Source organism: Primulina tabacum, chromosome 5 (genome assembly GCF_025594145.1).
Source record: "Primulina tabacum isolate GXHZ01 chromosome 5, ASM2559414v2, whole genome shotgun sequence".
NCBI classification, from domain to species: domain Eukaryota; kingdom Viridiplantae; phylum Streptophyta; class Magnoliopsida; order Lamiales; family Gesneriaceae; genus Primulina; species Primulina tabacum.
Window position 1 is genome coordinate 22,989,656 of NC_134554.1, and position 14,587 is coordinate 23,004,242.

The 14,587-nt window shown below is 36.3% G+C and overlaps 1 pseudogene; it reads left to right on the top strand.

Annotated features, from left to right (window-relative positions):
- The first annotated feature begins 917 nt into the window (after positions 1 to 917).
- The window catches only part of LOC142544272 (putative beta-D-xylosidase 7), a 46,452-nt pseudogene continuing 32,782 nt past the window's right edge, over positions 918 to 14,587 (top strand).

A 14,587-nucleotide genomic window follows, 5' to 3' on the forward strand; every position in this document is an offset into this window, starting at 1 on the left:
AGGGCTCGTGCTCTTAATTAACACTTAATTACCAAAAATCAAAGAATAGTTAGTGTAAACAGCGAAAACGAGTTTAACATGTTCATTTGGGCCTACAGAAATATAAGCATGAATGGTAACAATGGAATAACAGATGCCAAACTGAGTCTAAACGAATAGCATCATAAATAGTAACAGTAGCCACCCGTGCCAGGAATGCAGCATCAAATTACTGCTCGTCCATGCACGTAGCATCGGGAATGCGAGTAGCTAAGTCGCTCGTCCTTAGCTGTCATCTGGGAATGTGGCTAATCTTAACCACTCTTCCCTCTGATGAGTAAGTATATATCTCAACAGAATCAACATAAATAGCCGTCAAAGGAGTCAATGCTCAATATGTTATGCAATACAATTAATTCATTAATGCATCAGAATAAACATTCAAGGCACATAATAGCAAACAACATCAACTGAATATTCTTACACGCCAATATAAGCGTCATAATAATATAGGTTTGAGCGTACCTCAACAACAACTTACAATACCACAATAATTCTTAAGGACTTTCTGATGAACTCGTCCAACGATATAACCAACAATATAAATTCACTATGTACTTCAATATACTGCATTTCAATTGACTAAAAAAATTCAAATCAGATCGGTTAAAAATCAAATTCTTGGCAGCCTATAAACCCATTCAGTAACTGGAATTTCAAGCTTAATACCTCAAGAATAAAGTCTTAAATGCACAACTGTTATCTCGTAGAGGTGGCTCGTCGGAAAAGTCGCCGGAAATACTGTTCACGGCAGAAAACAAGCTGGATAATAGGGAAAAGCTTAATACTTCACTTATATAAACTAATCCACCAAGAACAACCAAGAATCGAAGCCAAAACCTTACCAGAAACTAGATCAAAGCTCACACGCACAAGTGATGGAAAACAAGCCGATCAAGCTCGTAACCTTCCGATTCATGGCAGGAAAGAGGCTAATAGACTGGAGGAAGAAGATTATTAGCTGCTGCCCCACTTCTCCAGCAACTGGTGGTGCTGTGCTACTGCTGCAGAAAGAGGAGAGAAAAGCAACGAGGTGCAAGGCAGGGAGAAACTTTTCTTTCAGTTATTGTACACAAAATACATTACAAGAATTTGGTTAAATAATAAAATGAAATGGGTTGGGCTCAAATGAGTTATTTGGCTCACAATATTTTAATTTCAAACCTATTTAATTTTGTTTTAATTTTTATTTTTCTTTATTTGAATTTTTATTATTTCTGTGTGTTTTTTCTTTTGTATTTACATGGGCATTTTGTCACGTTCACCTAGTGGTAAACTCATTAGAAACAACCATCTATTATTACAAAACATGAAGGAACAAACCGACCAATTGGAACATCAAGAAAATAATGATGATATTTAATCTCAACATGATCTTGATAGATGAAGAACACTTAGAGATCACATGAATCTTACACGAACTAGTGCACTTTCATGTCTATTTTTTCCCTCTTATTCATCTCATTTTAATTGTAAGTCTGACATCATTCAACTTTTACCAAATTTCATAGTAAGATTCTGAAAATCCATATATGCATTTGCAAGAGTTTGAAGAAGTGTTCAACTCGTATAATGATCTAAATTGTAGCATTAACATCATTCGACTTAAGTTTTTTTCTTTCTTTTTTTAAAAAAAATATAAAGCTAAAACTTGACTACAAAATCTTATATCAGAATCCATTAGAACTTGGGATGAATTGCAACAACAGGTTTTGAAAAAGTTTTTTCATCTCATAGAATAAATTTTTTCAAAAAGCAAATCATCACTTTCACTAAAAAAACAAGAGGAAACTATTTATTATTATTTATATAGATATAAATAATTATTTAATATTTGTCTATATCATGATTTTGAAACTGGGAGAGTTATTTATCAGTTTTATAAAAGTTTGACACATAAAAATATACAAATGGTTGAATTTATGTATAATGGAACATTTGAAGATAAATATCCAACTGAGACAATTGAGTATCTTGACTTACTTGCTGAAAATGCTCAAAATTGAGACACTATAGGCACGATTGAACCATCAAACAAGATTCAATCTCCCACATCTGGTGGAGGTATGTACACACTAAAAGATGAGCATGATCTCTAAGCCAGATTTGCATTTTGGCAAGAAAAGTAGAGGCACTTGAAGAACCAAGTTTCTCAAATTCAAAAGACGAGAACATGAACAAAAATATCATTTGCGGCTACCATATAATCCCTCCATGAATTACTATCCCAAGTCCCACAATGACAGAAGCCACCAAAAAAATTGTGAAGAACTTGAATCAGTTGAGAAGCCAAAAAAATGATAAAAAACATAAAAGTTATATAGTAAGATTTGCTTATGACAACTAAAGAAAATTATAAAACATTTGTAAGATATGTCATTTTAAAAACATAGTTAAACTTGAAGCATAAATTCAAAATAATCAAACATATAAAATACACAATCCATGAAGAACACACTCAGACTACAAGTATAAATTTAAAATAGAAACTTCATATTTCAACAATTTCACATCCAAAATCGTCCAAATATATTTGATTTTTGAGTCGTGTCTTTTGAAATCAAGAAAAAAAGAGGATGTCAACCATCTTACACTGCTGAGTTTGACATTGAATTGTATCTTTTGATGCCAAAAAAGAATACGATGGATGAGATGATGGACAAGCTTGGGGAAGAGGCCGTTGGAATTGCTCGAGTAAATGGGTGGAAGATTTATATTTAATAAATATGTAAGTAATAAAGAAGTAAATTTGTAAAGTTAGCTTGATGAAAAGTTAAATTTATTTTTAATGTGTTATCAGATATCAATCCATAAATTATATTACATAAATACTAAATTCTAATCTAAACATTAGCGGAGAAATTTTACCGCAATTTATCGTTAAAAATATCTCAATTTAAATTATTTATGATATAAATATATAAATATACTATGACTCACCCGCCAATTAATCTATACTTCCCCCACTTCCAAAAAATGCAGTTAACTCTTGCATGGAGTTGCAGCAACAATCTTCACCATCATCTGCCTCGAGGCAACGCTCAAAAAATCCTCTCAGCCGCCATTGTCGTGCGGAAGCTCAAATCCACAAAGAGAGTCATTGCCAGACGACACTCCCCACCTATCAAAGAGTTCGGGACCTGGTGTCGCAGCTGACTCTGGACGAGAAGATAGCCCAGCTGGTTAACTCGGCTCCCGCCATTCTCAGGCTCGGAATTCCGGCTAAGGGGTTGTGGTCGGAGGCGTTTCCGTCTACGGGTATGGTATAATGTTCAATGGCAGAATCAGCTCCGCCATCAGCTTCCCGCTGGTCAAATCCTCTCCGCCGCCACGTTTGATTCTCGTCTTTTGTACCGCATTGGTCACGTGGTGGGAAAAGAGGATCGAGCAATTTACAACGAAGGGCAGGCAAAAGGGATGACATTTTGGGCGCCAAACATGAACATATTCAGGGATCCGAGGTGGGGGAGAGGACAGGAGACGCCTGGGGAAGACCCATAGGTGGCGGCGGAGTATGCAGTTTCCTATGTCCGGAGGATTTATGGCGACACTTTCCAAGGTGGACATGTAACATCCTGTTGGAACATTTCATGTTCGCAATATTTATTTTGATGTTAACAAAACTTGTTATTATGTTTGTAACATATTTACTCAAGTGTGAAGTTATTAAAACAAGAAGCAAACCGAAACTGAATTCTGCACAAACTGAATTTCTGGCAAGCTTTGGTATTTTTATTATATCTTTCAACTGGATGATTCCAATGACAATCCGCCAACCTTAATGATCAGAAAACTCAATTTGAAACAAGTCATATTTCACGTCAGTTCGACAAATTCGAATGTTATCAAGATCTAACTGATCGCTCAATTACCGAACTGATTGCACGAAAACAGCAATCAGTTAGGAATGAGCAGTTGCAGTATTTTGGTCATATCTCTCAGCTCGGCTATTAGAATCAAGTGATTCAGTATGCTTTAAAAAGATAAGATGATGATCTACAAATCATATTCAGACGTCAAAGTCTGAATCGAGGCTTAAGATGCTGATAAATGACGATGAAGCTACTGGTTCTGCAAAAGCTGATTTCAGTTGACCAACTGAACTGAAACTGAACCAGAACAACTGAAGAATAGTTGAATTGAACCAAACTAGTTGAACTGAACCAGACCAGCTGAAACTGAACCAAACCAGTTGAACTGAACTAGACCAGTTGAACTGAACCAGACCTGAACTGAACTGAACCAGCAGCTGACCAACTAAACTGAACTTAACCAGCTGCTGACCAGTTGAACTGAACGACCAGTGAACGACCAGTTGAGTTGACCAGAGTTGACCAGTTTAAGCCCAGCAAGACGAATTTGACCGTTGCAATTTCAGAAACAGTACAGAAACTTTTCAAATGGTCATATTCTTGTGTCTAACGTATATATCATTGTTGGGGCCTATAAATACAACATCTTGAAGATAAAACAAGAGCTTTTGAAGGGGATTCAAAGCATGAGAAGTTAGCATGAATAAATCAGCTAGTTGAGAGCACATGCCCTTGTGTGAGGATACATTTGAGATGTACACTATAAAGGATAAATTCCTCACACACAATCAATCACACATATACAAGAGATTTGAACTTCAAATATTAGTTGAGTGAATCTTTACACAAAGACTTAAAACATTGTGTTTGTAGTCTTTGCATATTAGACATTAAACAATATGCTGATTTTGAGGTGCTACCTGCAATTTTGAGTGCTAGGATTTCTAGTTGGGTGCTGCCCTTCCGGAGTGGGTTTGTACAAAGAGTTGTATAAATCAAAGTCTTCTAGTGAATCCTTTCCAAGGGGAAGAAGTGGTGATGTAGGAGCATTTAAAGTCTCCGAACATCCATAAACAAATTCGAGTCTATTTCTTTATTGCATTACTGTTCATTTCCACTATTTTTAATGAAGCATTGTTGAAGCATTTCATGTGTTCTTCAAATACCAAAATATTGCATACCAAGTGTTTGATAAAATGCTTCAACCAAAATATTTTTACTCATTCAACTTGCATTCAACCAAAATATTTTTACTCATTCAACTTGCATATATTTTAAATGTTTTAAAAAATGTTTAATCAGTGTCTACGAAAGATTATTTCGAGTATCTTCCGCTTGGTTTGAAAATCAAACTCGATTTAATTCATCGGTATTCAATATTTCAACCAAGCTATTGTAGCTCAACGATGATCCCCCTAATCGATCATGTCACATCCCTTAATAAAATAATTAATATTATTTTAAAATTTACAAAAAATAATTTTTTTTATTTAAATAGTAATCTCTCGCCTTCTGAACTTAAATAAAATGATCGAGTAAATTTTTGAAAATAATCTAAGTAGAAAAATTTTCATGGCATAAAAAAATATCATTAATCACAACTGTAAAAACTTTATCCAAAATGAGCATTTGAAAATACTTGTTTGCCAATAAAATCTTGAATAAATGAAAATTAGAGTAAAAAGTTTAACGTGCATAAAATCTTTTCATAACAATAGCGGTCCTCGGGTTTGCACTGCACACAGTCTGAGCAAGCTCACTGGTCAGCACCTTCTGTCTCCTCAAAAGCATCAATATCTGCATCGATCAAGTTTAATGAGCCTAAAGACTCAACACGCATAAACCATGAATAACAAATTGTACTTAATAAAATCACATGTTGGGATCGAGAAAGAGTTTAGAGGGGGGGGTGAATGAACTCTTTCAAACTTTCTTTAGTTTTAAAATGTTTATTTCAACCGTTTGTTAGGCGGTTGAAAATTCTTCTCAAACGGTTGAAAATGTGAACCACTATTAAGTGCGGAAGACGGTTCACAATCTCCAATAGAAACTTAAACACGTTAACATGCTTAATCAACAATTAGAGACAAAGAAAATGCTTGCGATAAGTAAAGTGACACAAGATTTTTTATGGATGTTCGGAGAATGAATACTCCTACGTCACCCCCTCTTCTTTCTTAGGAAGGTTTCCAATAAAAAAACTGGCTTTACAAACTTTTTGCAACAGCCCACTCCAATCAGGACTTATCACACTGCCTGTTTTGGAGCTCTTAGTGATCACTTTACACTACTGGATATTTAAGAACTCTCAGTTCACCAGAAACTAAATCAAATAACCAAAGGGTTCCTGATATGAACAATCAGTTTTGGTTTGAGTAGCACAAATTTGATCCTTAGATGATCAAATGTAATTCTTGTTTAAAGCGTGCTAAAAGAGCGTTGAAGTGTGTAGACTTTTGATAGCGCTCAGAGATCTTTGTACAAGCTAGCAACGAGATTTTTATCTGTGAATCGAGAGGTGGTCTTAGCTAGCACACTACTTTGTTAATATACACGATCTTCTTAACGATCGGGAAGGATGTAGCAACGTTAATATGATCCACTGAACAGATGTGTTGTTGTCGTCTTTATGAGCATTAATTGATCTTCAATAAAAGCATTTTAATGTTCTTTTGGCTCAGCATAGTTCTGAAGCGCTTTTCCCGAGGAGTTCCTTTTATGGTAACTGTCTTTTAGCATCAGAACTTGAAATCTATACTTGGTCTACCTTTTCTGGGATAGAGAAATAAATGCAGATCATTATTGGAACTGATGTATGTATTCGTTGACTTCAAGGCGGTGTAATACTTTGAATGTATTAAGCCGGTCAGAGAATGTCTTTGAGCAATAAATGGTTCTGTTTAATGATCCGGTTTTGAGGATCATTTAAGTCCAAGCTGATTCTGCTAGCGGTCTGAAATAAGCGGTTGAGACTTCTTTGAGCTTTAGCCGGTTAGAAAGATATTACATCTGATGAGCTGGGCGGTTGAACTGATGCATATCTCATATATAAATCGCAGTTGTTTTTGTGCTGTCTTGTTTTTGTCATTTACCAAAATTCTTGGGAATATAAATTCTTAACAATTTTCCCCTTTTTGGTAATGACAAAACCAAGGTGTAAGGCTATGTAACACAATAATTTCGAAAAAAATATATAAGAGCGAAAATATTGTATTTCATTAAGTAAATGAAATTACAATATTCAAAGTAGTCAATTGTTGTAAAAATAATCAACTTAGTGTTTCTTTGGACCTTTACTCTGTTCCGCTGTTTTGGCATTGTCTTTCTTTTCTTTCAACTCATGCAATTCCTTCTTAACAGATAATTCTGCTTCTTGAATTACCCTTTGTCTCTCTCTTTCCCCCTTTTTGACATCACCATGAACAAGGAAAGTCATAATTTCTGCAAGTTGAGCACCTTGAGCATTTATGCGTTGTTCTAGATTTGTTTGAAGACGAGTCATTTGTTCCTATAGGCCAAGGCAGAGGTTAACATGGGCAGAATTGTGTTTTGCTTGCTGGAGGGAGATACTTGTTTCCATGGTGGAAAGATCATTTCGGAGAGCAAACTTCATTGATCGAAGGGCCTCCTTGAGATCAAATTGGTTTTGATTTAGAGCCAAAATGTATTGGTCCATAGTGGTAAGTTTAGTCAGAATCTGCTGTTGGCAACTCTCTTCTTGAAAATCTTGTTCTTCAGGATTGCCTTCTTCAGATAGTAAGCTGTTCTTGAGAAAGACTAGTTGAGAGGAAGCAAATTTTGACGATTCTGGCTTGTGGAGTTCAAGTGTAATGCTCTCAATGATTTGATCAATATCCTCAGGAGAAGCAGAGGTTTTAGAGCCGGTGACATTTGGTTCCTCTGGTTTTGTTGATGGAGGACTAACTAGATGAGAGTGTGTAGGTATTGAAGAAGTAATCAGCTCGGTTTCCTGCAATTTTATTGGGAGAGGTCAACAGCTGTTCTGGAAGAGCGGTTGGATCATCGTTAGTGGGAGGGCCTGATGGAGAACCCAAGTTTTCTTGAAATGTAGCAACTTGATCAAAATCAGATAAAAACTGCACTGCCTCATCTGCAGAAAGAGTTTGAGCTTCTGAAAGATGAAGTGGAGGCAGTTGCGTAGACTCGGTTTCAGCACTTGGAATGTCCTCCGGCGTGATCTTTTCAAAGGGAGGCAGAGTGTTGTCCTCATCATCCAGTTGAGTGGTTACGGTAAGTACTGGTGATGAAGGCTTAGTGCTTGTACTGAGTGACGTAGATGAATGATCCTTAAGTGTGGAGATGACTTGAAGCTGTTTAGAGCAGGGATCGTCATGTATTTCCATCATAGAGTCGAACTTACCCTGTTCTGTACCTGCTGGAAGATTAAGATCATGTCGCATTAGAGCAACATGCGTAGCAAGCGATAATGCATCCATCTCAAGTTGAGAGATAACAGCTGAATCATCCTTGACCGTAGGACAAAAAGGATCAAAATTTTTCTTTTTTAATTGAATGATGACTCGGAGAGTACTTTCTTTCATCTGAAGTTCCAAAAAGTCTCGACGACGTAGAGCGGTTTGAATATCAAATGTTTCTGTCCATTCCAAAATGGACCGTTCAAGCTTAGCGGATTCTTTTATTTTGCCGGTTTGAATCAATGAGTCAAAAGTTACAGTGGTCCGATATTTAACCCATTGATCAAACATCTCCATCTTCTTCTGTACGGCCTCATTGACACGTTCGCTGGTGAGGACTATGGTCATATGTACTGAATTGCTTTTTGGCAGATTTTCAATCAGTACTTTGCCCTTATCTGTGGAGAGAATAATAGGAACTCCCGAATAAGAGGACTCAATCTATGTTTCAGTAATTTGAATCCCTTTTAGCTTTGTGGCTGAGATTGCTGGGATTGGGGCATGAATGAGTGGTGCAGAAAGATGTTTAACCAGTCTGATCTTTGCTGTTTTTGATGTTGCAGTTCTTTTCTTCTTAAAAACTTGAGAGACGGGAATGTCATCCTTGGACTCATCATCGGAACTGGATTTTAGAACCAGCTTCCTTTTGGTTTCTTTGGGTGTTGAAACAGTCTTTGATGTCTTCTTCTGTTTCACAAATTCTTCCCCGGTTTTGGTTTTGATGGAGACTATCTCCTCATCTGCCGGTCGATTCTTCTTGAAAAATTTTTCAACCGTTACCTAGTTAAAAAACTTGGTTTTTCCAACTTCTACCATATCAACCGGTTGAACCCCAACATCAATCAGCATATGGCAGATTTGAACCGCAAAACCTTGCGATTGGTTTTCTTTATTGATCATGGCCACCAATATCTTGAATAAATATCAGACCAGTTTATCCGCAATTTGGATGAGATGGTGGCCATAACAAGAAATTTCTCTAAGGTTATTTTATCATAGGCACCAGCCTTGGCAAGTATTCCTTTTGCCACGATATCAGCCAACAGTCTGAATTCAATCTTTAAGTCGCGTTTTTGACATGTTGGATGAGAAATTGGAGAATTTGAGTTTGAAAAGGCACTGCGCCAAATGTCAATATTTCTGACCGGCAGTGTGGAGAAATCAATAATTCCTTCCGTGGGTAAGCTGAATAAATCAGCAAACATCTTTTGGGTGAACTGGAGGTTTTTGTTTTGAAAAGCACATACAATTTCTCCGTTCTTCATGTACGCGGAATCAAAGAATTCCTTCAATAGTTTGTCGGAGTAACTGCAGCGGCAACCCAGAAAAGAGCGAAGCACAGAATATTCTATCGTGCGAAACATGGCTTGCATAGACTTGTTGGGCATGGCAAATATTGACGCAAAGTTAACAGCAACTGTGTTTTGAGCAATGGAGGCAGCCATTTCCTTGATTTACCGAGAAGGTTTGAATTTATCACCTGCAAGTTAAGCTTAAACGCGATCGAGTATAATAGTAAGATAACACTATCAAAGCTTCAAATTTAGAGTATGTATATACGGTTAGGATAATCACAAGTCAGTCCACGTGGAGGACTGTTAGTGGAGGTGTTAAAAGTTTTTTAAAAAAATTTTGGGCGGCAGTAAAATCATTAATTTCAAATTTCAAAAATAAAAATCGTAACGTCAATCAGAGGCAGTCGAAAAGTTTGAGTAGTTTTTACGAAATGACGTGGAAGTATCATGCCCAAGGAAAATGAACCGTATAAGTAATGTAATTAGGAGGAAACGGTTGAGAAGTCTATTTAATTAATGACTTAACCATTGTTCTCCCTAAGCATGTGGATTAAAGCTAATCCTGGAAGATGAACCGGCGGTAGCTTTGACAGAAAGCCTCTTCAAACTCTAGTGTTTGTCATCATGAGAGAGAGAGAGACCCTTCATATGGTACTCATCTATAAATACAGGTAGAGGGGTTAGTTTTACTAATACTAGTACTAGAGATAAAAAGCAGATATCAGGATGGCGAAGACAGGCCGTTCAAGTGAGCCAGACTTGGCTAAAGCATTTATGGAATCGGTGGTGGCTTCCCGCAAGACTGCTCTTGAGGACAGCGTCTTTGAGAAGACGCTGGCAACCTGGACAGAGGTCCAGGAGCTTCAGTCCTCCCTTGAGGGAGGACTAGTTGCTACCCCCAAGGAGGTGGCAACTCTGAAGAAATATTGGCGACGTCTTTACGTCACTGATAAGGCAGACGTCTTTTCTGATGATGACATCTACCTCCTCATGCTCCTAAAAGAGCAGAGGACTCTGAGAAGGATTGCCTTCTCAGATAATTTTTTACTTACCTCTACCCGTGGGCTGACCGCCTGGTTGGATAGCTGGACGAGGGCGGTTGATAATGAAATTATGGTTGTACGTGCCCGCTTGTTCTAATAAAATTTTCTATATTGTATTACTGACTGTCTCTTTATATTTCCGTTTATTTCCTTCATTACAAACTGAACATACGCAAGAAATAATTATATCAAGATAAATCGATTAATCCAAGCATATTTCATAAATGTGAAAACTTAGCCTCTGGTAATGGTTTTGTGAAAATATCGACCGTTTTTTGATCCGTATGAACATATTCAAGCCGTATTTCTTTCTTCATGACGTGTTCTCGGATGAAATGGTGTCTAACGTCAATATGTTTTGTCCGAGAGTGTATAACAGGGTTGTATGTGATGGCTATTGCGCTGGTATTGTCGCAAAAAATGGGTGACTCAGTAGCTTGGATGCCATAATCTTTTAATTGTTGTTGTATCCATAGCATCTGAGCACAGCAACTTCCAGCCGCAAGGTATTCTGCTTCAGCGATTGATGTTGCAATTGACGTCTGTTTCTTACTAAGCCATGATATTAGTCTTTCGCCTAAGAACTGACATTAACCGCTCCTATTTTTCTGTCGATTTTGCATCCAGCATAATCTGCGTCTGAATACCCTACAAGATTAAGACTTGAATCTTTGGAATACCAAAGACCCACATTAGTAGTACCTTTAAGATATTTAAGTATGCATTTAGAAGCAATAAAATGAGATTGCATAGGTTTATCTTGAAACCGTTCAAATAAACATACAGCAAACATAATATCCGGTCTACTTGCAGTCAAATAAAGTAGAGAACCAATCGTTCTTACAATGTAATTTGATTATGGTTAATTAATTACAGTGAAAAACGAGTTTAAATTTTCTTTACAATGAGCCCAAAATATCTTGTTTGAATACTAAAAATAGTATTTTATCTCTTATCATAAAACATGCTCACACCTAATTAAAACCAACAACATACAAACAACTCATATCGTCGTGACATGCCTCGGTATATAGATACATACATACATATATATATATATATATATACTGGGAAGCAAAACATAAAACCTCAGTTCAAACTGTGACTCCCTCCAGAAGCACCCTCCCCGGTCTCCTGATATCCTGAAGTACCTGTCATTGTCCACATACAAAGACAACAACAGCCCCCTCTGGGGTGAGCAAAGGTCAGTCTGAAACAACCACAATATATATCACAAGTATCTAAACAATGATATATGGTATGCAATGCATGTATGTCGTGGAGGTATCAGGTCAAATGCCCATCCACTGAGCACATGTCAGAATCAATCGAATCGCTATCAAATCAATGCTCGAGCTGGCACACCGGCCTCAATCAGGGATACTCGTATGATAGCGTCGACAAAGCGCCATCAAATCTCAAATCTCAATCAATCAGTGGGGCCACTAATGACTATGCTTTAAGGGCCACATAATGCCAAACATAGCATCGTGTTCACAAACACCAGAATCAAATCTAATCATATCAAGGCATCCAAGGATCATAGCTCAACGTGTATGTCATGTATGCCACATCAACTCAACAAATAAGGCATATAGACATATATTCTCAATCAAATCCATCAAATCAATCCAACATATATCATATGATACAAATACATGTCGTATGTTACTCGGTCGCAACATACATCAGTTCTTCGTTCCCGTCGATGTAGCTCGAAGATATTAGTATAAAATCTATCTACATCAATAACATATCATTTCAATCAATAAAATAATTCAAAATCAACAATATAAGTTTCAAATATCACCACTCTGTGTGGGGCCTTAACTCCTAATCGTTATTACAATGCAATCTGATTAGGGTTAATTACTTACAGCGGAAAACGAGTTTAAATTTTCTTTACAATGAGCCCAAAATACATTATTTGAATACTAAAAATAGTATTTCATCTCCTATCATAAAACATGCACACACGTAATCAAAGCCAACAACATACAAACAACTCATATCTTCGGGACATGCCCCGGTATATATATATACATATACATATATACTGGGATAAACACTAAACCTCAAATCAATCATGACTCCCTCCAGAAGTACCATCTCCGGTCTCCTGATAACCTGTCGTACATGTCATTGTCAACATACAAAGACAACAACAGCCCCCTCTGGGGTGAGCAAAGCTCAATCTGAAGTAACCACAATATATACCACATATCTCTAAACAATAATATATGGTATGCAATGCATGTATGTCGTGGAGGTATCAAGGTCAAATGCCCATCCACTGAGCATATATCAGAATCAATCGAATCGCTATCAAATCAATGCTCGAGCTGGCACACCGGCCTCAATCAGGGATACTCGTATGATAGCCGGCCACAAATGACTATGCTTTAAGGGGCGCATAATGCCAAACATAGCATCGTGTTCACAAACCCCAGAATCAAATCCAATTATATCAAGGTATCCAAGGATCATAGCTCAACGTGTATGTCACGTATGCCACATCAACTCAACAAATAAGGCATATAGTACATATATTCTCAATCAAATCAATCAAACATATATCATATGGTACAGATACCTGTCATATGTTACTCGGTCGCAACATACCTCAATTCTTCGTTCCAATCGATGTAGCTTGAAGATATCAGTATAATAATCTATCTACATCAATAACATATCCTTTTAAATCAATAACATCATTCAAAATCAATAATATAAGTTTCAAATATCTTTTGAAACTTTGAAAATTCATATCAAATTGAAATCATAACATAATTCAATTCCGACTTCAAAACTTAGTTTCTTGTCGGCTATTCTTCCACATATATAATCAGAATAATAAGAACTGACAAATAATTCTTCAATATGAATCCAACGATTAAAATTCCCTAATTATAATAAATTGGGAATAATTCAAAATAACATCACTATAATCATCTCTTCTTTGTTAAAATCATACACTATTCAACAATTTTCAATTTCTGTATAATTTAACAATTTATCGGATTTATTCCAAAAATCGACGAATTTCAAACATCACCAAAAATATAAAATTTATACCTCAAATCGAAGACCTCATGTCAACGATCCCAGAACTGAAGCCGGTTCGACGATTGGATAAACCGATAAGTCGCAAGACCGAAAAGAAAATCAAAAATCGAATCTTCTCTATTATCTCGTTTGTTTCTATCGTCTGCTCAAATGCATTTGACTTGGTGGAATTTTGAATTATACCGACTCAAATCAATTTTATTTATTATATTAATAATATAATATAATATATAATATTTAAAATTTTAACGCCGGTATATCTCTTTGGACGAGTCAAAAGATCAAATTTTTCAAAAGTCAAAACATGAAACTTCTATATCTTTGAGTTTTCTACGTTATATCCAAATCTCAAATCATTTGGACTTCATATGACCAAGATATGTCACTAATTACCATTTTACCCTTAAAATTAATTCATTATTTTTCAACTTATTTACGAAAATGCCATCAAAATAAATTGAATATTTTTCAACTTATTTACAAAAATACCATCAATACTATTTTATTTTCGGAGTCTCACATTCCCCCTTCATCTTTATCCAGTTTGATTGATGAACTCATTGGGGTGGTAGCTTGAGAGCAATTTTCCATGCCGAATTTCTTTAGCATGTCTCGAGTGTATTTGGCTTGATTGATAAATATACCATTTTCGGACTACTTAACTTGTAGTCCTAAAAAGTAATTTAATTCGCTCATCATGCTCATCTCAAATTGCTCCTGCATCATCTTAGAAAATCTCTCACATAGCTTAGGGTTAGTTGATCCGAAAATAATATCGTCCACATATATTTGTACAAACAGTGAATGATCATTTTTTGAGAATCTAAACAGCGTTTTATCAACCATTCCGATTGTGAAACCATGCTCAAGCAAGAATTTGGTTAAAGTGTCATACC